General features: G+C 36.7%; 1 protein-coding gene across 3 annotated transcripts in view; it reads left to right on the forward strand.

Annotated features, from left to right (window-relative positions):
* The first annotated feature begins 4066 nt into the window (after window positions 1-4066).
* The window catches only part of AP1G1 (adaptor related protein complex 1 subunit gamma 1), a 71658-nt gene continuing 51363 nt past the window's right edge, over window positions 4067-24361 (forward strand). Inside the window, exon 1 of one of the 3 annotated variants that reach the window (XM_046681774.1) lies at window positions 4067-4393. The gene's annotated coding sequence lies outside the window, so the exon portion shown is untranslated. Of the gene's footprint in view, window positions 4394-17354; window positions 17376-24361 lie in introns of those variants that run through there. The other 2 variants (XM_046681776.1, XM_046681775.1) reach the window with 2 other exon arrangements.

Raw genomic sequence — 24361 nt, forward strand, 5'->3', positions numbered from 1 at the left:
TTAGCTGAGCCTCATATCCTTTGGGCTTTGGCTTCACTTTGAAGGAACATAGTAGATTTTCTAATGCTCTTGGTAGGAGGTCAAAGTGTATGGAATTAACTGTTGGAATTTTAGTTTTTACATCATTTCTGACTTTTGTCATAATTGAAGGATTAATTCCTAAACCCTTTTCTTAGGCCAGGATAAATTGTGATTAGGGACTATGCTTAAAAGAATTGTAAAAATAACTTTTTTTGAAAACATTACATAAACAACGGAAGGACTAATTTCTCTCTGACTTTCAGGCTTATTTATAGATTCTGGTGACTCAAATGATAACAAAACAGGCCAGTGGAGCTGCCTCTTTGGCTCACGTCACTGTATTTCCTACAGGGTTACATCCCTTCTTCACTCTCCTTTCTCGGCTGAGGTCTCTGGCACGTGGAGATGCAGGAAGAGTTCCTTGTGAAGGACGATGACTGCGTTTCTGCAGAGAGAGCTTTCCCCATCAGCTGTAAGGTTATATGGCTTCAGCTGTTGACACTGAGTCATTTAGAACACCACTGCAGCTAAGACCAAGAGAGAGGGTCCCCTTCTAGTCCCACAGATTCCAACTGATATGGCATGTCTTCCAAAAGCCCTTTCACTGCTCTGGAAACCTCTCATTTTTCTTTTTTTTTGGAACTGGGACATACCTGCTGAGTAATAATATCAGTGATATTTTTATGTGTTTGAGGATTTTTTAAAAAACCTATTTTTCCTCAATGAGATTATAATAACCTGGAGGGTAGGAACAGTCACTTTTGAAATGTCTATTATAGATTCTGTGCAACCAGGGCAGTGTGGTGTAGTGGAAGGGCTCAGGCAGCTCATTCATTGAATGATTACTATATGGGCTAAAAGATATATCCAAACATGGAAGGCCTCGATTTGAGTCTGGTCTCTGCTGTACGAAGGTGTGACAAATCCTATATCATCTCTGATCTTCTGTTTCCTCATCTCTAAAGTGGAGATGACAATATTTTCCCTAAAGAGAGCTAATATTTATTGAGCCCTTACCGTGTGCCAGACGCTATTCTAAGTACTTTAAGTCTATCAGCTCATTTGTTTATCACACCAGCTTTAAGATGCCAATGCTACTATTACCTCCATTTTACAGACAGGTACACTGAAACTCAGAAATGCTCAGGGATGTTAAGTAACTTGTTGCAGGTCACAAATAAAGAAAGGAAGAGCAGAGTTTTAAAGCCAGGCAGCCTAGGACCAGAAACCAACACTTCTAGCTACTATGCTATAATGCCTACATGGTTTGTAAGCTCAGGGTGGGTGAGGAGCAAATGAACCAATGTATATGAAAACACTTTTGTAGATTGTAAGACACAATGCACTACTGTTACTTGTAGTGGGCAATCAATAAATGCTTTAGTTGAATTGTGAGGTGGCATAAAATGTTTTTATACTTATATTTTCATGATGCTTGATACTTTTCCAAGTGCTTTCACCCATTTCATCCCTCTTGGTAACAAGCCACTTCGAATCCATTTTGGAACAAGACTAGTCATAAATAAATATTGAACAGATGAGGAAACAGGCCCAGAGATGTTAAAACATAGTGCTCAGGGCACAAAATTAGTTAAACACAGCCAGGACTGGCATCTGAGTGGTCTAATTCCTAGCTGATACCTCTTCCGTTTTGTTCTTTGTTGTTGTTATTATTTGTTAAATTGAAGCATACAAGTTATCCATAATAAACAAAACCATAGAAATAATGATCTTTTCTGCTAGCCATTATCTCTTCCTAGACGTTTAATCCTTTGCGGCTGTTGCTGTTTTAAAAAGAAAAATTTCCTTCAGCATTTGGACACATAAAACTGCATTATCTGATAAGGACTTTTTTGTTTCCAAAATGTAAGTCTTTTTTTTTTTTCCAAATAAAAGTATGGCATGTCCATTGCAAAAACAAAACATAGTAAAGAAAGTAAAAATCCTCTATAATCTCACCACCCAAAGATAACCATTTTTACATTTTAGTTTTAGGCTCTTCAACTTTTTTCTATGTGTGTATATATATATATATATATACATTTTTATAAGCTTATTTTATAATACCGTTTTGTAATGTTTTTCAAAATCTGCTATACCATAATAAAGATAGAGTGATAGTTTCATTTTTATTGGCAGCATAGTATGCCATTTTATTGATATGTTTTAATTTATCTGAAATTAGGGATTACATTTGAGTAGATGAGGAGTAAGTCTTCCCAAACTTTAATCTCTAGCCACCGAAGCCAAAGATCCCAGGATAATGATGACCATACTATATATGGGGTCAATTGCTTTTAATTTTCAGCTTCATTAGAGGAGGGGGTTGGTGATTATAAAGATAAATAGAAGTAAAAAAAATACATGGAGGGGGTATACATTTTATAATGTCTGTCATTTCTCTTTAACGCTCTGCCATTTGGCATGGTAGGAAAAAAGCTCCTTCCTCTTTCTTAAGAAGATGGTTTAACTTTTGTGGTTCATAATGGTAAACATTTAAATTTGACCTTTAAGCAAATTTTTTCGACTTGCAAACGGAATATTTTAGCTAACCGCTTTGCAACCTGCAAACTTCTTACTTTTATGAGAGCCCCAAACTGTCCTTTAGCATGTGTTCACGCATAGCTATACCTCGGAGGAACCTGCGTTGTGGCATCATTGTAGTGTTCTCGTTTTATACTGCTGTTTACCAGCCATGTGATCCAGGGCTGCACCGCACAGTAGTGCTTGGAGCGGGTATGAGGCGATTGAATTCTACAAGCATTCTGCTCCCCAAACCATTTGCTCTCAGTTGATTCCACCCTGACTGTGGGGGTGGGGGCGAGTGGGCGTGTACCGTTTCCTAGTTCGAAAGGTTTCACGCACAGCAGAACCCCAGTGGAGGAGGAGAGAGAGACGGTCTTTCAGCAAGTCAGTTTTTCTGAGCTTCAGTCTCCTTATTTGTAAAACTAAATTGCTTGAACGGTCTGACTCAGGAGGTTGTCGGAGGAGGGCTAACAATGATTATATACATGAAGATGTTTTTATGAACAATGTGATATCACTATTTAATAAAAAATGATTACTATTATTACGCCCTTGGCCGCCTTTCTTTCCAGCCACTTAACATGCCCCAGTAGTTGAAGAACAAAATTGTACAGGCGGGCCTACTCAGTTCAATTTTTGTAAAATATTTTTAAACCCTGCATGAAAGTGGCTGTCTAAGGAAAAAAAGACAACCTCCTGTTTATGGCAGGTCCTAAACTCAAGATTTGTGGTTAGTTCGGATCTCCTTGGCATCCAGCCACGTGCTGTGCTCTATTCACTTTCGGGGGTGCTTTACTACCAATCTATCCGAAAGATTTTATTTTAGGTAGGTCACTTTTCCTTTAATTGGGCCAAGATAGCCTGGCTCTCTTTACATTCACGTGGAAAATATTCGTGTCAGATGTTAGTAATTATTTATCAAGCTAGGAACGGTCTGGTTGGACTGTCTTTGGCTCAGGTCATTAGTTGATGGAGTCACAGTCAGAAAGCTCACTCCGGAAGGGTTTCAGCTATCACTAGACCAAATCTTTTCTTTTTACATATAAGGAAGCTGAGGCCCTTAGGGTTTAAATGACTTGTCCAATATATGAGGTTGAGCAGTGATACTGGGCTTGGAATCTGTTCTTCTGTGTCATCCTTTTTATAAATACGTCGCAAAGATACCATGAAACCACAGAATCCAAGATCATATAGAGCATGTTCCTGACGTTACCTAAAGAGAAAACTAAGATCTCAAAGGTGACAGGAAAGAGTTTGGGATTCTCGTGGATCACGACTGGCTCAACCTGGCTGTGTTCTCCGCGTCCGCCTACTTCGCCTCTCCCGCTTCCTTCACCACCTTGTTAGGCCCGCCCGCTTCAGGTGGCCCCGCCGCTTCCTGGTAGTCCAGCGGCCCCCGCCCCCCCCAAGCGGAACCAATGTCTGTCGGCTCCGGCGTCGGCCGGATCTTTCCCGCACAGACTCTTCGCAGCGGTGACTCGGCAGCAGCGTCTCGCGTCATCAATGACAGCCCCGACCCTTGCTACGCTTTGCGTCGCTCTGCTAGGAGCAGTCACCTCCTCCTTGGCAAATAGTCCTCGGCGGGGTCCGAGTTCTTGGATAATAGGAGTGGGGAGGCACGGGAAGTTACAGTTAGGGGACGCGGAATCGACAAGGGGGGAAGATAAGGTCCGAAGTTTCTGTCATAGTGTGTGAAGTTAGTTAAAAACTCCCTTCCTCCTAAGGATCCCTCCGCCTGCAGTAGCGGTGGTGAGGCCGAGGGAGCCGCCATTTTGGATGTTCGGTTCCTGCTGCCACTGCTGCCGCCGCCCCCGGAGCTGCTGGTTTCATTCGAGGTTTCGGGCCGGTGAGTGTCACTCGCGGCGCTAGGAGCATATTGCTTCTTTTGCCCCGCGCCTGCGGGGAGCGCTCGGCCGGAAGCTTCCTGTCAGTCCCAGGGGTCCCGTCCCAGGCTATGGGGGGTGAGAAGAGAGGACAGAGGCTGGGCCAAGAGGGCCCCGGAGCCCCGGGGGCTGCCCTGACTTACTGAGGGCCGACCCCGAGGCCTCCGACCGGGAGGCTTCGCTCGCAGCCGCGTTCCGTGCTGTGGCGTTGCCCGGCTGGTGCGGGCCTCCTTGGACCCATTGACTTTCTCAGGCTGCGATCCTCCTTTGAGGGCTCATTCAGGGAGACTGGGGTTAGCGGGGCGGGTCCCACCCCCGCGTGTCTTCTCTGAGCCACGTATCAGCGTTCTCGTATCTTGTACCCCGGTCAGGTCTTTCGTAGAACTCTCTTTAGTATTTCCAAATGCTCAGTTAATTGCTGTCTACACCTGCAATGCCGTTCTCTCAAAACCGGGCATCGGCCTCGCCTTCCTCTAACCTTCCAACCAACTTTCCCAATTTTCCGGGGTTTTTTTTTTGCAACTCACCTGCGAGTACAGTGCTTACCTTTCTCTCCAACTCCAGATCCTGCGGACGTCCGTTTCCAATAATTCTCCCGATCTTCCCGACTACCTGAAAGAGTCGGGACGGTTGTATGTTTGCCTGTTAGGAAATCCGTCGAACCACTCGCTCAGAGTGTACTTCACCAGTAAATGTTTATAAAGCTGATTAAATGGCTTTTGGTGGGGGGGGGGGCGCGCCTGGGCAGTAGACTGTCAAATATTTTCGCATTTATGGGTTCCCTTTATGTTCTGAACACTTAGCTTTTTTGGTACTTATGGACACAAATTTTTCTTGATGTTATTTATCCATGGGCATGGAAATCTGCCTGTGTAGAAGAATCTTATTCTGACGTAAGTAGAAAGGAAAGTAACTTTTTTGGCTGCTGTAGGGATTACTTAACAGAAGAGAGGAGTGAATGAAGATTTCTTAGTGATCTTAACTTTCAGGTCTTGTGTACAGTAATGATTTTTTGCTGACTGATTCTAAAAAATACTTGGACTTAGTGTATTGGATTTTTCTGGGAATAGTTGGATTTTAAATATTCACTTCTACGGTTCCCCATAATACTTACTAGACCGTATACAACTTAACTTTTGTTTTAAAAATACAGACTCTCCAGGTACCCATATCTTCATCACTTTTATTCTGCTCTTAAAGTATGTTTGCAGTATAGCATGCTTGAATAAAAGGCATTTCACGGTAATTCACCAATTATTTCCAGCATTTCAAGTTAGATGAGTGTGATTGAATCACCTCTATTTCATCTCATCTTGGGTTTTTACATCTGCAAAAGAGAATTTATTTGAGATTACAGCCTAGTGAATGCTGAAATTTAAATTTGTAACTTGCACTGGATCAAATCTTTTAATACTTCTAATGCATGTGTAAATGCATTATTATCATCAGGTTATCAGGTGGATAATTCCTGTACTGGTCGTATGATGTCCCAGTAGAAGACTGAATGTTTTCATTGATAGTCGGTGTTCTTGTTATTTGTTTTAAGGAGACTTTTGAAAAATATGTTGGTTACTATTTGTGTATTTACTCTGAAACTATGGAGTTTCTCTTTTGCTTTAAAGGAACTGTCAAACACTCAACATCTATGGAATGTTCATTAATTTACTAAGTAGCCCCTTGTAGTTGCTACTGAAATGTTTCATTTCTGAGTTACACTTTTCAAACAAGGTATTGGAAGAGCTATCAGATAGATGTTATTTAACTCAGTTCATTTCATGGTATAATGTACAGGTTTTTAAATGTCATTCATTCTTAGGTATTTTGCATTCAGTTAGAGAAAATGTCCTTTTGCCTTACAAATTATGAGCAAAGTGCTGTTTAGTGCACCTTGAGTGATCAGCACATACTTGAATGTCTGCTTTGTCTAAAATCGTTGGGATTATACTTGAAATTAACATTATTGTTTAGGAAACCTCAGTTCAGTTTCTTTTGGGAGGAGTTGCTTGTTCTTTTATCTCATCTGTTTCACTGACAGCAGGTCTAGATTGAGGGTGAATTTTAGGATGAAACTATAAAGTACAAAAGTTATCAGCAATGCCTTGGTGATATTTCATCCTACTATTTATTTTTAAAAAGTAGTCTTGAAATCAGTGGTGTACAAAAAAAAAAAACCCACGTTTTTTGTGACTTACAGAAACTCTTTATACTCATTGAAAAAGTTGAACAAGTATTTTCCAAAAGATTATTTTTAATTAAAAAAATTAAATTGGGAAACTACATACCAAAACAGATTTTCGAAATACTTAATCTCTTTATTTGCATTAGATGAGGATTTTCACATTTTGTGTATACAGCAGGACTTAATTGATATCAAAACTTTAAAACCCTTATTTAGATTTAGCTTCAGAAAATCTAAAACTATTACCTTTCTTTAAACTTCAGCAACTTAGTTGTTTTTGGTGCTTGTAATTCAGTCTTTGCTTTATGAATTGTTTTCAGTTTTTGATTTGGCTTTCTTTCATTCCTTTGTTACTTTTATTCAGTTTCTTTCATGCAGGATACTATTTAAAGTAGGAAGCAATTTAAAAATTAAGAGAACATAGATTTATCCAAGCGTTTATGTTTCTTGGCTTAGAGGTTTTGAAAATCATATCTTTGTCAAAAGTGTCAGGAGTTGTCCATTTGCCTTTTTCTGTGGAAAATTTAATTTCAGTAAAGGCAGTCTTTTCTACCTTGAAAATATGTGTAAAGTTTTTCCTCTCTGAAGGAGTAACACAAAATACTTAATATGGCATGAGTTCTAGTTACCAGGAGAATAATCTCTTGTCAAAGTCTGAAGGGTCCAGAAGTGAAAAAAACCACACACTTGCCAAACTTCTTGAGTCAGCATTAACTAACACTTTTGTATAAAACAACAAGGTTTAGGATAATATGATTGAAATGAGAAATGCTTTTTTCACTAGGTACTTGGAAGTTTTGCCTTTTGTTTTGGCCTACTTAGACCATTGGAGAGAGAAAATAAGTTATAAATGTTGTCAGTGAAGTATAGGCTTAGAAGGAAAAAAATCATCATAGTTTTTCAAAAGGTGGAGAAAACTTATGTGACCTTTGTACTTTATGAATAATAAAAGACATCTTAAAGGCAAGTAGTTTTTAGCCCCCTTTCTCTGTTGTTAGAGTACAACAGTCACAGTGTAACCCGATACGCAGTTGCTTTGCTCACTCCAGCTTGCTTGTTGTAGCTGATTATATTTGTGTTGTATTGAGCATCTTAGGTTTTCAGCTTGTCTGGCTTTGAGGTTAATGTTATGATTCTTGGGAAGAGCAAATATGAGAAAGACATGAACTTAGATCTATAGAATTGTAAAATATTTGCACTCTCCTTTCAAGGCTTTGGATTAAAATTAAGATTGTCACAGTAGATAATGGACACTGTTTAGTTATAAGATCTAACTTTTGTAAATGATCACACAATTATACAGCTCAAAGTAAATGGAGTTCCATTAGTGTTTTTACAGTACAATTTAGTGAAGCTATTTACTAACCCTCACTGTTGGGAAATTGTTCAGTTTCAAGCTGAAGAAAAGGAAGGGAAGTTAATTTTTTTAAAGCCTTTTGAGGTCTGCACATAAGATTTAGTTCCCTTGCCACTTTTTCAAATTTTTGAAAACATAATAGTTTTAAAATATGGTGAAAATATTGATTTGAGGTGAATGGGGAAGCTACCTGAAATTGTTAGGCACCCTGTACATAGTTAATTGAATCTTCGTAAATGCTAGGCTTTTGGTATGATTATTGAAGGAAAACTGTTGTAAGAAGAAAGAACCTCTTTTTCTGATAGTACCCAATATATGTGATGTTTTAAAATTGTGTATTTCTCTCTTCCGGTGAAGGCATGGGCTCTGTATTTTCTTTAGAAACTCTCTATGATGAAAGTTTAATAAATGGTGTTGATTATTTAAAAAAGTAGAATGAGGAAGTAGCTTACAATTTGATTTTTACTAGCATTTGTTTGTATTTTTATTTACACACTGAACTTTTTGCTGTTCCTTGAATGCTCCGTGTTCTTTCATTCTCATTGTACCTGTTCTGCTTATACCCAAAATGCTTTTCTTCCTTCCACCTTGTGAGCCTGTTCTTCCTTCCTCTCTACCCCCCAGGCAAAGAGGTGTAGTTCTTTTTTCCCCTTGGGAAAGGCTGTAGCACTTTTTTCATTACTTGTTGAATTGTCTTACTTTTCCTTGAGCTTCCAAAGGACAAGAACTATGTAATTTATGGTATCCCTAGTACATTGCTCAGTGCCTGGCACTTAGTAGTTACTCCGCAGAATAGATGATAATGAATGAAAATAATATGGAAAAATTGTTCGGGTGCTCAGATACATGATAATTGGTTGACGCTAGAACCAAAAGCAGTCAGGGTTCTGACTGAGTTATGGGAATCTACTGCAGATGATTTCCTCGTGACTGGTAGAGTTGATGTCAGTGAAGTTTATTTTCAGGTTTACAAAACATACAAAACCTTGTCTCCAAGTCTTTGAAGATGTTATTTAGATGTTTAATTCCCAAAATGACATTATCCCTTTCTCTCTGTGATTTCCTCAAACATTTATGCAAAAGCTTCAAGTGGCAGCAAAAAAATCTACTCTTCGTACCGTGATCTTTCTTTCTGTTCAATACCTATTATGTAATTCATTATGCTGAGGAAACTAATAGTAAGTTGAGAACTTCAATCTTTTCCCCCAAAATGGAAATATGTTGACAGTTCAGTGATTTGTTACTGACTCTCCTCTTGTAGTTGAATAATCTACTTTCATAGTGCTGAGGGTTTTTAGTTAATTTGCAAAATAATAGGTGTCCATTGTAATAAGTGAAAAAATCTAAAGACATACTTTAAAGAAAGCTCCTTCCCCTCGCCCTTTCATTGTTACTCCCCAACCATTTTACCAGCTTATGGGTATACATCAATATTTCTCTCCATGCTTGGTCAAGTACTGTATTTACTAAAATAAATGTGCGTATATAGGGATTCTTTGTTTTTACAAAAGGGAGATCATACTTTCTATATTACTCTATAACAAGCTTTTCTTAGCACCTCATGGTCAGTAAATATAATTCTAAACTGTTCTTTTAAACATCTCTATTACGTCTCATAGTATGGATGTATCATACACAGTTTATTCAGTTCTTTTCCTGTGGAAATTGAGATTGTTTCTAGATTTTGCCGCTGCAAACAGTGCTACAGTAAACATCGTTGTACATGTCACCTTATTTGCTGATGCTTTTATTTCTACAAGCTAGAGTCTCCAAGGTGGGATTTATGGGTTAAAGGAAGTATATATTAAATGTTATTATTGCTAGTTTACTCTCCAAATAGGTGTCATAATTTCCACCTCCGCTAGCAGTGGGTTTTCCGTAACATCACATCATTAAATGTAATTACTTAGTCTAATTTTTACTGATCTGCTAGGTGATAAATGGTCTCTCAGTTTTGTCTTAATTTTAGTTTTCCTGTTACTGGAGCTAGCCTCTTTTGATAGGTTTTTTGGCCATTTGAATTTCCTTTATTGAGAATTGTCTGTTCATGTCCTTGGTTCATTTTTCCTTTAGGTTGTTTTTGTTCTTTTCTTATCTGTAGGAACACCTTATCATATGTTAATTCTTTGTCGTATGACACATGTATTTATTCATCTAGAATTAACTTTTATATGGTGTAAAGTAGGAGGTCTTAAATGGGATGTTAAGTTCCTGTATGTGTTTGCTCTGTTTCTAGACATTCTGTTTTTCTTTTCCTGCACCATTATTTTAACTGTTTTGAGTATAATAACTTTATAGAAAGTTACGCTATTAAGAAAAGCTCCTGACACTGTACTTTTTCATTTTCTTGACTATTCTTATACATTTATTCTTAGATCTATATTGACTGAAAATAATTCTGTTGAGTTCAGAAAACCTCAAAAAAGCCCACTGTTTAGAATTGCGCTATATTCATATATTAATTTTGAGAGGCCTGATATTTTTTAATGATGATAATTTTTCCTTGTTATGATGAGTTTTCATTTGTTCAGTCCTGTTTTAGGTTCTTTAATAAAGATTTCATAGATTTAATAGTTTTCTTCATCTAGTTCCTATACCTTTCTTGCTAAATTTATTCTTAGATATTTTATAGTTGTTTTTTTTTTTTTTAAAGATTTTATTTTTTCCTTTTTCTCCCCAAAGACCCCCGGTACATAGTTGTGTATTCTTCATTGTGGGTTCTTCTAGTTGTGGCATGTGGGACGCTGCCTCAGCGTGGTCTGATGAGCAGTGCCATGTCTGCGCCCAGGATTCGAACTAACGAAACACTGGGCCGCCTGCAGCGGAGCGCGCGAACTTAACCACTTGGCCACGGGGCCAGCCCCAATATTTTATAGTTTTTGATGCTTTTGTCAGACAGTTGGACTTTTCCCCCTCCATTTCCAGCTATTGTCAGAAACATGGGTTAAAAATGAATCTTTAATTTCCTCTGGACTTGCACCTCCTCCATATCCCACATTTCTTGGTATCCAGAATTAACAACTTGAATTCATGAAGACTATGCTAGGGAAAATTTGTTATCTTAGTATTAAATCACTTTCTAATAAACTTTCTCATGTCATGCTGTAGAAAAATGCCCTTAGATAAATGTGACTCTGTCCTTTTAGGATGAATACCATGTTATTATTTTGAAAGTTTGCAGTTTTGCTTTATTTATCTTTTATGGTTTTTGTTAATTTGAATTTTAAAAGCAATATTTATTGCTGAAGTTACACATATTGATTATTTGAAGGATATCAGAAAATATACAGAAGTTAAAAGGGTATCACAGATAATCTCCCTTAACATTTATTATACCTTTTGGGACATAGTTTTGAAAAAATAAGATTTTGTTTTGAGAATTTCATGACAATTCTTGATACTTGAGGACTCCTCAGGATGTTTTTGCTAGTAATATTAGGATTAGGAGAGTGAAAAATTGCTTTTTGTTTTATTATTGTCAAATTAGATGTTGACCATGTTTATCTATCATTATTTATTTGGCCTTTATTGCTTTTCATGTATCTTAATGCGATTGAATTGTTCTGTAGGCATATTTGCATTTACATACATTTATTTTTAAAATCTCAGTTTTGGTGAATTTTGGTTATGGACAATTAAGCATAAGAGAAGATTCCTGTAATTACTTTGGCTTATTAGGGAGAAGTGAGCTTAAGACCTCTTAGAGGGATGCCAGCTGGCTGCCTAGACCTGGTGTGGTGGTATCTCCCTGTGGTCACACATTTCACAGCTTATTCCTTAGCTTTGAAGATCCAGAAATTACATTTTAGTATATCACCTAGGGGTGATTCAGCCTAATCAAACTCAATGATGTGTAAGTTAGAGTAACAATATTCTAATTGACAAGGGGCCATGCTTTCCTACTAAATTACCTATATCTACTTTCCAGGGCACCCTGTTCCTTGTATGGAAGTACTTGGGAAGCAAGCTACTTGAGAAGGCGATTAATAAGCAGAAAGTTGCATTGTGAACCTGAAACCAGAGCATAAAAAGTTGGATGGTCTTGAGTGTTTTGTCATTCTAGGCCATGGTGAAACCTGATGAGAGCGCTATCCCTGTCCCACAATGGTGTTTGCCTCTCCAGTGACCAAAATGCTTATCCTCAGATTTAATCTTTCTTATTCAAACAGTGACTGCTAACACTGGTCTCTCCTTTTCTTCACGCTGTAGAACATTTCCCTTCTATGAAGACATTTCTTCATACAGGGGAAATAGATAGGCACTGCCTCCCTCTCCCTACCCTGCTTCTCCCAAAAGAAAGAAAACCACAAAAAACACAAGGACAGTGAAAAAACCCAGCTAAGTCGGATTAATAACAGCGGTATCTGTAAGGTATATTAGAAAGTAAAAGTCTGATTGAAGTATAATACTGTTGACCAGTCTGGTTTAAGCTTTCTTACTATTTTGGTTATTGTATTTTGCAAGTTGTAAATGCATTAAAGCAATTCAGATATACATATGACATAAAAATTTGAAGTAGGGGTTCTCTGTGGAGCATAATATAAAAATAGAGACCATATGGAGAATGTGAGAGAGAAAGCATGGTAGCTTCTTTTGGAGAGTTTTGCCTAATGTTAACTTAGGTCCCTTGAGCATTCTCAGCCATACTTAGAAATCTGTGACTAGATTTTACTCAGTAATCAGTGGCAAAGTTAATTGAAATCTAATTTCTTGAGTATTTTCTCATTGTTTAGCAAGAAAGACTTTAAGTACAGTTTTTTGTTGGATAGATGAGGTAATTTTAATATTGAAAAATTGCTTTTAATTTAGAATTTCTTTTTAAATTTAGAGCTCAGATACCTTTAGGTTTAAGGGAAGAAGGACCACATAGCAGCAGGAGCCCCAGCTTTTTCGTCATATGTTGTTAACTGTTGGCTGTCAGTAGCTCAGAGCTTACAGCCAGGTAGTGTAAGCTCAGAAGTAGGAAGAAAGTTAACCAAACAGGCTAGAATAGAGGGCTGAGTTGAGTCCTGATGCCTTTCCTGTAGCTGTTGGTGAGCAGCCATTGCACCTTTATTTTGTGTGCTTTGGAAAGAACAAGTACATTTTCTTTAGATAAGACACTTCTAGCATCTAGAATTCAGTAAATACAGTATTTATTGAGTTCCTGCTCTTTTAGGCAAGGGGAATACAAGGTTGAATAAGACAAACAAGGATCTGGCATTTAGGGAGCTTATACTTGAGTGGGAAAAAGAGGCATCTCAAAGAAAAAATGGTAATCATGGTCTGGGGATGGTATTGCTGTATGAGGAAAACGTTTATCCCTCAAAGGAATTTGTGGAGATTTTGGAAAATAACCATTTTCTGCATTTTTGGGATAAATTTTAGGAGAGTTGGAACATATGCAGTTATTGGTTTTTGTTCTGTAGTTTAAAAATTTGTTTCCTATAATAAACATTTATAATTTTGATCTCTCTTTGGGCATATAAAGTCTCCTAATTTAGTTTAAGCTCCCAAACCTAATTTTGTTTAACCACTTTGGATAGAAAGTTTTCAAAAATGAATTTCACATTTCCTTTTTTTCCTCTAGATTTTTCATCGTTATTTATCAAATAACCATTAATGAAATAGAAATACATTTATCTACAATCTCTGAACCTTAAAATGTCAGACTTTTAATTTTTCTGTGTTCCCTTTCTGTTATTGTCCTAATAAGTATTTTTACTTTTTATTATTCATTTTTAAAAAGAAAAAGAGGGACATTTTATTTTGAATAGTGTATAAGCCATGTGAATGTAAAACATAAGGACACTTAGGCATTGAATAAAACCGTTGAATACTCTTAGGACTTTAGGGGCAGTTGAATGCTTTTTGCTAGCACACTAAGTGGCCTCGGACTACTGTGCTGTGTGTGTCTTTACGATAAATGCTTTAATTTTGGATTTTTAAAAAAAATATATAAATTAAGGCAATTATTGTGGAAATCAAAGGCAAAGATTTACCTGTGATTTGATCTTTTCCTTTTTGATTAATCATTTAAAAAATTTTATAGGATAGAAATGTATAATGTAAGGGCACAAATTGTATTTTCTGAGTTATGGTAAGAATACAACATGAGATCTATCCTTTTGACAAATTTTCAATTGCGTAATACAATAGTGTTAACTATTCGCACAATGTTGTATAACACATCTCTGGAATTTATTAATCTTGCTACTAGGTTTTTGAATGCTTGTTTCTGCAATATGTAGGTTTTGTTTGTGTTGCTGTTGCTTTCATTTCTTCCCTTGCTCTTAGGTGACATTTTAACTACCATCAGTGTCCTTTCCTAAAAACAACTTCTATTTCCTTGCTCCTACCCTCTTCTGTTTCCCTTCTAGTTTTCTAATTTGTTCTATTCTGGAACAGGCTGAATGAGAACATGCAAGTAGAGTAGATGTTTTAGTGTGTTGATTTGATATTCTCTATATTGGCTGCATGAGATTATAAAAATGTGTTTTGGATTCTCAGCTATGTTCTGTATAGCTGAGTCATTACTATATATTATATTCATATCTTATTTTTTAAAAAAGATAGAATTTGTTGTTATTTATGATAGGTATTTAACCTGTTGCGTTTTAAGGAATCTTGTGGTTTTGAGTATTTTGGAAAGCAAGTATAAACTTTCAAAAAACAAGGAAATCTATCAACATTGTAATAGAAGCCAAGTAGGTTATGTTTTCCAGATTATGTGGTCTGCAACATTCACTCCATAGCTATTAGATGTATTTGAATTTAATTTGTAATATGAAATATTTAAGACATGAAACCTATGGAGAATAATAATAAACATTCACTTACCCACTCCCTTATCTAAGAAATAAAGCGTCACCAATAGAGCCGGAGCCTCCTGGGTGTCACCCTGTCCCTGAGCATATTCTCCTCCCTTCCAGGTCTGCCACTGTTGGCTTTGATCTTTATCCTTAATATGCATGTGCCTATTCTCTTACTGCATTTTTGTATCTCTAAAGAGTAGGTTCTTTTACGTGTTTTAAGCTTTTATAAATATTAATACTGCATATCTGCGACTTGTTTTTGCTCAAAATTAATTTATTCAAGGCTAGTTTGTATAGCCAACATTATGGCCAACATTTGTTTAGTGCTTACTATGTGCCTGGCACTGTGCTAAGTATTTAACATGTGTTCTCATTTAATTCTTGGAACAGTCTTTTAAGGTAGGTACTCTCCCCATTTTACAGATGAGGAAACTGAAGCTGTGAGAGGTTAAGCCATTACTCAAGGACACACAGCTAATAATAAGTAGTGGAATTGGAATTCAACCAAGGTAATTTTACTTCAGGGTCATCATTTTACACAATGATAAGGGTCATTGGATAAGGATAAGGGTCCCCAGTCCCTTATCTCAGTTCTGAAATCTCCAAAACACTGAAAACCAGGAGTTCTTCATGATTCTTTTGGTGTTAAAATCTGACCCGACCAGACATGAGGCTGTTTGAGGTATTTATTTCTCTCGTTTGGTGTGCATATTCATATGTGTTGCTGCAGAAGTATTGTTTGATAATGGAACTGCCATCCCAGACATGGTGGGCGAATTATGACATATAGTATCTACACAGTATTACCTTTCTAAAATTCAGAAAATTCTGAGTTCTGCCCTAAAGGTTTTGGATGAGAAATTGTGGACTGGTACTATGCTACAGATCTCTTTCTACATGAGATTTTGGAATTGTTGGGCTGATCCAGAAATCACGTAATTTCATAAAAGAACAAATTTCTAAATACATTGAATGTGTTTGGCCACGGCAAAATTTGTCTTACCATAAATATAATTTTCTGATCTGTCATTGATCAGCAGTTTCTTCTTCTTATTGTATGGCTGGAGTTGTAAAAATCTATTTTCCTCGCTTGGTTTTTTTTTTTAATTGAGGTTCATAATTGTTTATAACCTCACTAGGCTTTTGAGTTCTTAAGGATAGAGGCTATGTCCTTGCCAGTGCCCAGCACCTATTACAATGCCTGGCATAGAGAAGGCTCAGCAAATATTTGTTGGATTAGCGATTGGCACTTTTTGGTATAATATGTTTCCCTATTACTTAGGTCATCTATGGGTTAGTGTGACTTACTGAATTGAACAAGGAGGAGAAGGAAGAGGTGCATGAAACTAACTTCTGATTCTGTATTTTTTACATTCTCTCTTCCCACTTTGAAATGAATTTAAATGATGCTTATGTTGATGTCATGTAGGATATTTTCTGTTTTATAACTGTAGTCTGATGGGACCTGAATTGTTTAAACTTTTTTTTTCATTTTCTTGAGTAAAGACCTTGATCCTGCTGCTTTCTGAATTCAAGATTCTGAAACTTAATGGCTGTATTTCAGTTAAGTATAGTGTATGATATGTTTGCTCCTTATTGAAGTTTGGTTTATTTTTTCCTTGTACAGGTCTGCTTGACAGCATTGATCTATGAAAGGACTACGTTTGATTTATAAAGAATCGTACTTTTAAAATTAAACTGAAAATACAATGATATGTAATGTGATCTTTAAATACTTGTTTTCATAGATTTTTAGAGTTAATTTCTGTGCCCTTATTTTTCAGTTGCTGGAACAAAGGCTTAGAGAGGTCAGATGACTTGCCTTAGGTTGCTTGGCTGACAGTGGTAGATGATTATTAGGATCTTTCTTTTATTGTTTTGGCTCTAATATTTCTTTTAAGTATGTTCTTTAGTGGAATTCTGTATTTCTATGATTTACAGGACCTTTGAGGAATATTTAATATGTTTTTAAGAGTAGTTACTTGATTTAAGAACTTTGACTTGCCATTCAAAATCTTTCTTCAAAATATAAAATCATAATCTCCAAGGTTTATTAATGTAAGAAAACTTGAGGAGGAGGCGGAGGGAGAGGCTAGCTTACTAGGCTCAGTTCCATACCCCGGTGGTTTTTCCTTCTGCTTGTAATTCTTTTACTTTAATTGCTGCTGCTTCCGGTGCATAGTTGCTGTGGTCTGCCTCCCTCCTTTCAGTGCTTTGTCCAAAATATAGACACAAATTTCTTGTTGTTTTCTTTTGCAGGATTGGAAATGGCTGGAATTTTTAGAGTAGACTCTCTTACGTATCTCTGGGAGAAATAAAGAGAAATACAAATTCCCGAAGATTTGTCATTGCCCCTCTTCACCTCTTTAAAGTCTTATCTTCTCCTTCAGTCTCGTTTCACCTGTGTAGAAGTCTAAAACGGATGTAGTTTTACAGGCGCCTTTTCTGACCTGCCCATGTTTGGAAGGCACCATCTTTCAACCTGCCACTCAGGAACTCCTTTCTAGATAACTGGACACCTTTATGGTTCAGATTAGTAGGGCCATTTTTAGTTCCCTGTCCCACATCGGTCCCATCCCTAGTTTATTGGCACCAAAAATGACTTCATTTTGCAGGTGAGAACTGCCTTCATCCATCCCTTAAATAAGGGTTTGGTGTTTTATTTGTTGATTGATTGATTGATTGATTGATTGATTGATTTAGCCTTGAGCTAACTACTGCCAATCCTCCTCTTTTTGCTGAGGAAGACTGGCCCTGAGCTAACATCTATGCCCATCTTCCTCTACTTCATACATGGGACACCTACCACAGCATGGCTTTTGCCAAGTGGTGCCATGTCTGCACCTGGGATCTGAACTGGTGAACCCTGGGCCGCCAAGAAGCAGAACGTGCAAACTTAACACCTGCGCCACTGGGCCGGCCCCCTATTTGTTTATTTATTTAAACATTGGCACCTAAGCTAACATCTGTTACCAATCTTCTTTTTTTTTTTTCTTTCTTCCTCTTCTCTCCAGAGACCCCCAATACATAATTGTAGGTCTTTCTGGTTGTGCTGTGTGGGGTGCCGCCTCAGCATGGCTTGATGAGTGCTGCCATGTCTGTGCCCAGGATTCCAACCGGCAAAACCCTGGGCCTCCAAAGCTGAGCGTGCAAACTTAACCACTCGGCCAGGGGGTCGGCCCCTGGTGTTATCTTTTATAGGCTGAACAGTATGACCATATCTCAATACACTCATCACACACAACGTATTTTTCAAGATTTTACAAGATGTTTTGTTTCACTAATGGTTAAATATGCCTTTAAGTAGTTTGGAACAATTAGTAACTTTCTAGTCTACTTTATATCCCGGGTATATATTACTGTGACTGATCAAATAGATCTTAATTGTTTAATTGAAGGGCTTTTTTGTTTACTTTTAAAAAACTTTTAAGTTAACATACAGTAAAATTGACTTTTTTGGGGTTGTATAGTTCTGTGAATTTTAACTTATGTATATAGATTTCTGTAATCATCACTACAATTAGGATACAGTTCTATCATCTCAGAAAAACAACTTCATACTGTCCCTTTTTTGTACCAGCCTTAACCACTGACAGCTACTGATCTATTCTCCATCACTATAGTTTTGTCTTTTTGAGAATATCCTATGCATGGAATCATTCAATATGTAACCTTTTGAGAGAGTTTTCTTTCACTAGCATAATGCCTTAGAGCTTGTGTTATGGCTGTGTAGCAATAGGCTTTGTTCCTTTTTTACTGCTACGTAGTCTTCTATTTTATGGATTTTTCCACATTTTGTTTCCAGTTTCTGGCAATTATGAGCAGAGCTGCTCTAAATGTTCATGTATTGGTTTTTGTGTGAACAAGAGTTTTATTTCTCTAGGATAAATTCCTAGATGTGGGATTGCTGATTCATATGGAAAGCATATGTTTTAAGTTCATAAGAAACGGCCAAACTGTTTTCCAGAGTGGCAATACCATTTTGCATCCCCACCAGCAGTGTATGCGAGTTCCATTTGCTCTGCATCCTCACCAGCACTTGATATTTTAGCCATTCTTGTAGGTATATAGAGGTATCTTTTTCCGGTTTTAATTTGCATTTCCCTGATGCCTAATGTAGTTGAGCATCTTTTCAAATATGCTTGTTTATAACCTTTATACCTCTTTGGTGAAGTGTTTTAGTCTTTTACTCATTTTAAAAAATTTGGTTGGTTGGTTTTAACTGTTGCATTTTGAGAGTTCCTTTTATATTCTGGATACAAGTTCTTTGTTGGGTATGTGATTTACAAATGTCCCAGTCTGTAGCTTGTCTTTTCATTTTCTTAACAGTGTTCTTCATAGCATAAAAGTTTGTAATTTTTATGAAGTCCAGCTTTATCATTTTTTTCTTTTATGGGTTGTCTAATGTCCAAGAATTCTGCTTAACCTCAGGTCATGAAGGTTTTCTCCTATATCTTCTAAAAGTTTTATAATTGTATGTTTTACATTTGGATCTATGACCCATTTTGAGTTAATGTTTAAGGTGTGAGATTTAGGTCAGGGTTCAATTTTTTTGCGTATGAATGTCCAGTTGTGATGTGTATTGAGTTGTTCACAGTATTTCCTAATTATCCTTTAATGTTTGTGGCGATATCCCCTCTTTCATTCCTGATACTGGTAATTTGTATGGTTTCTCTTTTATCTTCTAGCCAAAGATCTATCAATTTTATTGGTCTTTTCAGAGAACCAGCTTTTGCTTTCATTGACTTGATCTATTGTTTTTCTGTTTTTAATTTCATTGATTTCTAATTTTTAATTTACTTTTTTCTACTTGTATACTTATTTTGCTCTTTTTCTAGCTTCTTAAAGTAGAAGCTTAGATTGTTAGTTTGAGATATTTCTTCGATACAGGCATTTAATGTTATCCATTTCTCAGTAAGCACTGCTTTAGTGTCTACCACAAATTTTGCTAAGTGTGTTTATGTTTTTGCTTAGTTCAGTACATTTACTAATTTCCCTTGATATTTCGTCTTTTACCCATGGATTATTTGGTAATGTATTGTTTAATTTGCAAGTACGTGGAGAGTTTTCTACTTAGCTTTCTGTTACTGATTTCTGGTTTAAAATTCCATTATGGTCAGAGACCATGCTTTATATGATTTCCATTCATTTAAATTATTAACTTTTTTTACTGACCCAGGACATGGTCTATCCTGGTGAATATTCTATATGCAATTGAGAAGAATGTGTATTCTCCTGTCGTTGGTTCCATTGTTCTATAAATGGTGAAGATGTTAGCACAGGTTGCCAAACTTAAAAAAGAAAATGAACTGATAAATGTTGATTAGATCCGGTTAATTGATAGCATTCAGGTCTTTTATATCCTTGCTAATACTCTATCCATAGTTCTATCATTTACGTAGGGGGCATTTTGAAGTCTTTATATTTGGTGGTTTATTTTTTTTCTTTCATATCTCTCGGTTTTTGCTTCGTGTATTTTTTAGCTCTTTTGTTAGGTATATTTGCCATTAGGATTGTTGTATTTTCTTTGTGAATTCACTCTCGTGTCAAGCAGTGGGAGGATAGAGAGTGATTTACTCCATGCTCTTAGGATCGCAGCTCCTCTGGTCAGAGAGAAGATTTCCTCTTCCCCAGTTTTTAGGTAGGTGCCTGCCTGGCTGTTACTGCCATTGCTTTTCTGTTACAGCCACCACCATTGCAGTATTGCCTACAGGCAGGGGTGGAGGAAGGAAAAAAACGGAAAGCCAAAAGAGAGAATTTCCTCCGTTGTCCTGTTCCTCCTCCTTGGACCTGGGAGGGTTTTTTTTTTTTTTTAAAGATTGGCAGCTGAGCTAACAACTGTTGCCAATGTTCTTTTTTTTTTCTTCTTCTTCTTCTCCCCAAAGCCCCCCAGTACATAGTTGTATATTCTCATCGTGAGTGCCTCTGGTTGTGCTATGAGGGACGCCGCCTCTGAATGGCCTAAGGAGTGGTGCCATGTCCGTGCCCGGGATCCAAACCGGCGAAACCCTGGGCCACCGCAGTGGAGCACACGAATTTAACCACTCGGCCACAGGGTCAGCCCCCAGGAGGGTTTTTCTTTAGGGCTCCTTATCTATTCCCAGTGAACACTTCTGGGCTTTGGGCTGCCCTTGGGTCCAGGCTGGGCACTACTGGAGGAAAAATGACAACCTCTTGCCTATTTGATGGAACTTCAAATTCTTTTGCTGTCTTTCTCCAGTCTGCTCACTGTCATTTACTTTTCAGAGTCCTCAGGTAGCTGTGACACACATTTTTGTCCAGGATCTATAATTGCATCCAGAGGGAGAGACAGGAGTCTTCCTGGAGTTTGTTTACTCCAGCTTCCCTGGAACCAGAACTTTTTGTTTAATTTTGATCTTAGAATGTATTCTGAAATATGCTGAATTCTTTACTGTGTGAATTAACTTTTATTGTTCATCCATGCCTATTAAGATTTTTTTTTCTGATATATAAAGAAATTAAGTTCTCACAGCTTAAAGAAAAAACTTGCTGCTTTTCTCTAAGCTAGAGGCAGCCTAGTATAGGAGGAAGAGTGCTGAATGGGGGAATCATGAGACATGAGTCAGGCTAGTAACTAATTCTGTAACCTTGTACAGGGTAGTTAACACTCTGGATCCTCAATTTCCTGCATAAAACCTAGTGACATATATTTCTGTGATTTTGTGGCTGATAGCTGAGAAATTGCTCCAGGTAACTTGTTTTTCTCTCAACTGGCGTAAACTTTTGTGATTTTCCCTGTTGAACTAGAAATTTTGGGATGAGATTTAGGCTTTTTCTAATAGTCTTTGTTTACTTTGTAGAATCATTGAAGTCTTCATAGAGAAAAGTTATTTTCTAGTAGAGTATTACCAATTGATCTTGAGTGATTTTAGTTGCCATAGACTTCTCTTGTTCCCCGCACACCAAGTTAGAGTTAATGGTGATGAGGATTCTTTTTGAAAGTACAATTGCTGGGCTTTGGACAGTCAAAAACTGATTTTATGTTTAGTTCTTAACCTCTGAGAGCTGTAATATCTTTATGCTTTTCTTAGTTATATTCCACTATGTTGATATTTTATATAGTATATTGGTTTTGCTTACTCCTAATATTATTTTACCCTAAAGTGTGTGGTACTTATGGTTATTGTGAAAGAAATAGTTCCTTAGATAGATCTCTAATTTAAGTATTTGTTTTTTTATTATGAAAATGTTTAATGATTTAAATACCTTGTTTATTGATGCTTTTTGACTTTTAAAAAGCTTTTGATTATGAAAAATTTCTGATATACGTGAAAATGGAGAATAATATAATGTACCTTCATGTACTCCTCATATACTGTCAGCAGTGATCAACATTTTGCCCACTTTGTTTCATGTTTTTTCCCCTTCCTCTCTTCTTTCTCAGTACATTTTTTCCCCTGGAGTATTTTAAAACAAATTCTAGCAAGAATAAAATTTCATTTGTAAAATATGATGTTCATTTTTTAAGTATTGGGAAGAACTCTAGCCTTGGAGTTCTAAGACCTGGTTCAGGTGCCACCTGTCACCTTTACTTTTGTGATCTTAAGCAAGTTGTATAGTTACTCTGAGACCAAGTTTCTTCATAGGCAAAGTGGGGATAATGATCTCTGCCCTTAATTCAGAATCCTCTAAGGAACAAATGAGATAATGAAGATAATGAATGTAAAAGTGCTTTGTAAACTTCAAACACTAGACCCTCAAGTATTTCTATTAAAAAGTAATAAAACAACGTTATGCAGGTAGCTTTATGTAGTGTAGAGGACACAATCTTCCTAGGAGGGCCAATATGAAGGAGGATATTAATACCTAGGGAACTTTTCTAAATTCCTAATGCACTATCCCTACCTTGAGGGTTGATGGCAAAGTGAACTGAGGGGAATGGGATATCCTCCTGGTATGCTGGATTAGATCATCATTGAGAATCATTGTTTTAAGGATTCTGCAGCCAATATGTTATTGAAGATGATTGTAGTGATATCTTTATCTAATTTTATCGTCATTTTTCTTAACATTATTGAGGTATAATATACATACAATAAAATGCACCTGTTTTAAATGTACAGCTCAATGAATTTTGAGAAGTGTATATACTCATCACAAACATTTCTGTCACCCCAGAAGGTTTCTTTGCATCTCAGTCAGTCCCCAATCCCTACCCTCAACCTCAGGCAGTTGTTGATCTCTTTGCCATCACTATGGATTAGACTTGTCTTCCCTAGAGTTGCATATAAGTGAAATCATACAATATGTACTCTCCTATGCCTGCTTCTTTTGCTCAGCAGAATATTTTTTTAGACTCTTCTATGTTGTGTATTGCTTCTGTTTTATTCTGAGAAGTGTTCCTTTGTATGGGTATACCATTATCATTCATTGTTTATGAACATTTGGGTTGTTTCCAGTTTTGGGCAATTATAAATGAAGCTTCTGTGAATATTTGTGTATGAGTCTTGGTGAGAACGTATATTTTCATTTTTCTTGGGTAAATACTTGGCTAAAGACTGAGTGGATTTGTTGAATCATATGCTAAGTGTATATTTAACTATTTTCCAAGGTAGTTGAACCATTTTGCATTCCCACGAGCAGTCTATGAAAGTTCATTTGTTCTATATCATTGTCAGCACTTGGTATGCCAGTCTTTTTAATTTTAGGCATTCTAATGATGTGGAGTGGTATCTCATTATAGTTTTAATTTGCGTTTCCCTCCTGACTAGTGAGTTTAAGCATCTCTTCATGTGCTTGTGGCCATTCATATATCTTCTTTTGAGTAATGTCTATTCAGATCTTTTACCCATTTTTAAATGATTGTCTTATTATTGAGTTATAAAGTTATTTATATATTCCCAATACAATTCCATTGCAAGATAGGAATTGTCTTTTTTCTCTTTCTATGGCTTGCTTTATTTTCATAATGGCATCTTTTGGAGAGCAAAAGTTTAACATTTTTAAAAGTCCAATTTATTAATTTTTTCTTACATGTTTTGTGCTTGTTTTGTATGAAATCTCTGCTTAAGTTCCCAAAGATTTCTTCCTGTGTTTTCTCATGGATGATTTTTAGTTTTAGCTTATATATTTAGGTCTATGACCCATTTTGAGTTAATTTTTTTTTTTTGGTATATTGTTTGAGGTTAGGGTTCTAGGTTATATTTTTCCCCCCATATAAATATCCAGTTGTGCCAGCACCATTTGTCAAAAAACGACCCTTTCTCCTATTGAATAACCTTGGCCCCTTGTTGACAATCAGTTGAGTGTATTTGTGTGGATCTAGTCCTAAACTTTTCTATTTTGCTGTATTACTCTCTAAGTTTATCCTTAAATTCTGTTTCACACTGTTCTGATTACTGTAGCTTTGTAGTATTTCCTGAAATTAGGTAGTGCAAATTCTCCAACTTTGTTCTTTTTTTTCATAATCGTTTTGGCTGTTATAGGTCCATTATTTTTTTCACTTTTAAAAAATATTCATGAGACTATGACACTAACAGTCTTATCCTCTAAGATTGATTTATTTTTTCCCTCATCCCTTTTTCAAAGAGTACCCGGTGTACTGAGATGATTACTGTTTCTTGGAAAAGTGTTTAAATCT

This window comes from Equus quagga, chromosome 13 (assembly GCF_021613505.1).
Source record: "Equus quagga isolate Etosha38 chromosome 13, UCLA_HA_Equagga_1.0, whole genome shotgun sequence".
Taxonomy (NCBI): domain Eukaryota; kingdom Metazoa; phylum Chordata; class Mammalia; order Perissodactyla; family Equidae; genus Equus; species Equus quagga.